Genomic DNA, 5,000 nt, shown 5'->3' on the forward strand with positions numbered 1-5,000 from the left:
GGCCGTGCCTTCGGCTGTGCATATCCACCGTGTAAATCAGCTGGATTAATTGGATTATAGGACAAACGGTTTAATAATCACAAATAAGTGTTAATCCACCTAACTTTAATCTAACAATACTGATGATAATAATAACAAAAACAATTATATAATAGCAGTAATAATAACAATCACAGTCGTAATGATAATAATGATGCTGAGACTAATAATAATCAACAACAATAATATCAATGATGATGATGATGACACGAAAACAAAAACAATCAGAACAAGACAAAACAACAAGACTAACAGGCACTGGCACTCCCCAAGCGCCAACGGCAGCTGTGCCCGAGAGAGCGACCGGCGAAGGCACTTGCGAGGCCGACCTGGGCGCGACTCCCGGCCGGAGAGGCTCCGCCGTCTTATCGGAAGGAAACACACTGAATAAACATCAGCGCGCGAGAGAAAATGGACTCCTTGGGGCTAAAAGTCCGTCTACTTCAAACTTCCCATTTAAAAGCCTCGTTTAAAACAAACTTTCGCACGTGAAGTAAAGGGAAGAGCGAGGGCAAACTTCAGCGAAAGTAGTCGTGTTTTTATATTTATTTATTCCATCTAAAAGCGGCTTTAATCTATTATAGTAGGCTTAATGGTTCTACTTAATTGCTGGTTTGTTCTCTTTCTCTGCTATTTGTTTGTTCTGAATGAGAGAGACAACAACAAAAAGTAAATCAAAGTTCTAAGAGGATCATTCATGATTTTTTTTTTACAATAGTCCATAAACATTTTCGTCGATGCCTGTTTATCAAAACCTATAAACTGTCATACGCAATGTTAAAAGAGAGAGAATCCACCGGAACTTTATTCCGCAGCGACGTTACAGTAACCCCGGAGAACCAATCATCGGAATGACGCCTCTGTCAGGTGGCCAAGGAAGTTGGTAATACGGTAGAATACAAGGGAAATCTAAAACAAAAATACATCAAGGACAACCGGTCGAGACCCCCTTGGCGTGAGGGCTTTTCTTTCTTTTCCCTTCGTCCCTGCTTCGTCTCCCCTTCCTTACCATTTTCTTCATTCATCACCTGTTTCATACTCCGTCTACACTCCTTCGCACTCTTCCCTCTTCTGTCACCAACCCTCGTCCTCTTTGTCTTCCTTCCTTTCTCTTGCTACCACTTCTCTCTCTCTCCCCCCTGCATCTCTCTCTCTCTCTCTCTCTCTCTCTCTCTCTCTCTCTCTCTCTCTCTCTCTCTCTCTCTCTCTCTCTCTCTCCATCTTCCTTCCATTCAAATCCCGAGAGCCCTCAGACACCCAAGCCTCCCCTCCCCTTCCTCGCCGGCGCTCGGAGGTCACATCCCAATCGGGTTTTGAGGAGGCGGCGGACCGGAAATGCAACGGCGAGGTGGCAACGTGGGGGCGGGGGGACGGGGAGTGGGGAGTGGAGGGGGAGAGAGGAGTGATGGGGGTGGGGAGGAGCAGGAGGAGGTGAGGGAAATGTGAGGGAAGGCAAGGGGAGGAAGAGGAAAGATTGAGGGGAAGGAGAAGGTGAGGAGGAACAGTAGATGGAGGAGGAAGAGAAGCAGGGGGAGAGGGAGAGGTGGTGGTGGGCAGAGGAAAAAAAATAGAATATAAGATAAGTCCAAGAAAGAGGAGGGGAAGGAAGATAAGAAGGAAAATCTTAGACAAAACTTAAAACCACAAAGAAAGAAGAAGAAAGCTTGGAGAGTTAAGGGCTGGAGAAACTACGAGGAAATGTGGAAGAGGGTGACAGGGAGGAGAATCACAGAAGGAGAAGGAGAATTAGGGAAATTCAAGACAAGAGGAGCAAGGAGGGAAAGCTGAATGTAACGGCGGTGTTGCAGAGAGCAGGCGCTCGGAAAGGAAAAGATCGTGGATGGAATTTAGAGAAGAGAGAGAGAGAGAGAGAGAGAGAGAGAGAGAGAGAGAGAGAGAGAGTAGAGAGAGAGAGAGAGGGAGGGAGAGAGAGAGAGAGAAAGGGAGGAGAGAGAGAGAGAGAGAGAGAGAGAGAGAGAGAGAGAGAGAGAGAGAGAGAGAGAGAGAGAGAGAGAGAGAGAGAGAGAGAGAGAGAAAGGCAGAGAGAGAGAGAGAGAGAGAGAGAGAGAGAGAGAGAGAGAGAGAGAGAGAGAGAGAGAGAGAGAGAGAGAGAGAGAGAGAGAAGAGAGGAGGGTTGCGGCCGAGAGGTTAATGAAACTGCAAATTTGACAGCTCGTTGTGTCAGAAAATACATGACAGGCTTCGGCGAGAAATGGCGAGGTGAGCGGAAGGCGAGTTGCAGGCAGTCAGGCAGGCAGGTGGGCAGGCAGGTGGGCAGGCAGGTGGGCAGGCAGGTGGGCAGGCAGGTGGGCAGGCAGGTGGGCAGGCAGGTGGGCAGGCAGGTGGGCAGGCAGGTGGGCAGGCAGGTGGGTAGGTAAGAGGGAAACAGAGAGCAGAATGAGTGAATGAAAGTCTGGAGTAAATGTGAGAAAAAGAGTGTTGTAGTGTGAGAAGAATGAGTGAGAGGAAGACTGCAGTTTATGATGGAGAGGGGGGGAGAGAGAGAGAGAGGCAGAGAGAGAGAGGCACAGAGAGAGAGAGAGAGGCAGAGAGAGAGAGGCACAGAGAGAGAGAGAGAGAGAGAGAGAGAGAGAGAGAGAGAGAGAGAGAGAGAGAGAGAGAGAGAGAGAGAGAGAGAGAGAGAGAGAGAGAGAATTATTCCTGAGGTACTTTCGCGTGGTTTTACGGCCCCGCCAACTGCGCCGTTTCGCGGACGCCGAAGTGACGTTGATGCTTGCGGCGGGGGAGGGGAGGGAGGGGGGGGGTCGATGGGGAGGGAGCCTGGCGAGGATTAATCGCTTGGAGGGAAAGTCCTAGTGGTGGCGCTATTGTCATTATTCGTATTAGTAATACTAGTTGTAGTGTTAGGAGGAGGAAAGGAGGATAGTCATTAGACTTCGAAAAGGGAAAAACAATAAAAAATAAATAAAAATAAATAAATAGATAAATAAAACCAAAATATTATTTCCATTGCCAACTGGTCACAAGAAAAAAAGGCGACGCAACGTCATAACCATCAACTAATCCTAAAAAAAAAAAGAATAATCTGATTCAGCCTCCGCGGACAGACACCACAACTAAAGAGCCAATTTATCGCCGCAAACTAAGATTGGACGATCTCTTTCGCCCAATTCACCAACATCAAGATAATCAAATTTCTGCAAATTAATGAGTGATTCCAACGGCAGAAAATGCCAAAGGAAGGTAATTAAACGGGAAGCGCGAGAAAGGAGGAAGTGTAAAAGGTATTCGTGAAGACAGAAAAGATAAAATCTAAAATTATGGAGAAAAAACAAACAAAAAATAAACTGGTGTCAAATGCAGCTGAGGAGAAGAAACAGGGAAGTGAGACAAAGAGAGAGACAAGAGTAAATATTAGAGGCAGGAGAGAGATGAGAAAGTAAAGGAAATAGGAGAGAGAGAGAGGGAAAGGCAGTGATGAAGAGATGGAAATCATAAAGAATGGAGCGAAGAGAGAGAGAGAGAGAGAGAGAGAGAGAGAGAGAGAGAGAGAGAGAGAGAGAGAGAGAGAGAGAGAGAGAGAGAGAGAGAGTGTGTGTGTGTGTGTGTGTATGTGTGTGTGTGTGTGTGTGTGAGAGAGAGAGAGAGAGAGAGAGAGAGAGAGAGAGAGAGAGAGAGAGAGAGAGAGAGAGAGAGAGAGAGAGAGAGAGAGAGAGAGTCATAAAACAGTAGATTTAGGCTTTAGGGTCAGGGATAAAAACTGCCGGGATAAAGTGAGTACCAGCCACTGCTCGTGGGAATAAGGGAAAGTAGCACTTATGCTCATGAACACAAGGGCAGCAATCGCAATACATAAATATCTGATCCTACGTTAATGCACACACACACATATACTGTGTATATGCATATATATATATATATATATATATATATATATATATATATATATATATATATATATATATATATATATATATATATATACAACACACATAATAAGACAAACCGAGGGCGACCCAGTTTCCAGCCGAGCCGGGGGGGCTCTTATGCTCTTCGTCGCCGGGATCCACGGGACGGGGCCGGGGGGAAGGGGAGGGGTCCCCGCGGCCGCCGTGGAGGTCGTCCGCTTGTAAGTAGCGGCGGAAGAGGCTCGGGAACGCCTCGACAGGATGGTGAATTGGCCTCTTCATCTCCGTCGCCCTCGCCTGTCCACGTTCCCCTTCGCCCGGGCCTTCCCTCGGCTTCCCTTTCGCATCAAAACTTATGTTCCGATGACGTCATCGCGTGGACATCCCTTTCCGTTGGCTCCGCGCGCCGTCCCTTCCTTCGCCGTCCTTCGCCCGTCTGCCTCGTCTCTCCCTCTCGCTCTTTTCCAAAGCCGTTCCCGAAGTTCTTGTTTACTTTTTCGTTTCCAGAGTTTGGCTCCTTTTGCTGCCAGATTTGCTGTCCCCTTTATGGCTCTCCCTTTCGTGGGCTTTATCTCTTTCCATTCTGCTTTTACCTACTCCTCTATTCTGTTCTGCTCCTGGAATGATTGACAGTCTTTCAGAAATCGCCATCCCCTTTCTCTCTTACCTCCCTCCATCCTTCCCTTTCCCTCTCTCTCTCTCCCTCCTCCCCCCTCTCTCTCTCTGTCTCATCAAAACGACGTTCCTCTCGAAGCCAGACCAAAGGTAAAAAAGCGCACCCGGCCAAACTTTTTCCCCAACCAAGACTTTCTCCCCAACCTCCGCCCGCACGCCGCCTTCCGCATGAACAGCCCCGAATCCTCGCCGCCTATACAGCGGGCGGATCCATCATCAGCAAGGAACAAACACACGGCGGGAACACCCGTTGGTCTCGCGCCCCAATTTTCTCCCGCAATACAATTCGAGTCTCTAATGAAAGCCAATAAATTCGAGGGACTTTGGCTTGGGACATTTTCTGAACGTGGATTGCAGTATATATTTTCTTGCAACTTATTTATCTAACATTTACTGGCAATAATTTTCCTAAAAACA

This window comes from Penaeus vannamei, chromosome 8, assembly GCF_042767895.1.
Source record: "Penaeus vannamei isolate JL-2024 chromosome 8, ASM4276789v1, whole genome shotgun sequence".
NCBI lineage: Eukaryota > Metazoa > Arthropoda > Malacostraca > Decapoda > Penaeidae > Penaeus > Penaeus vannamei.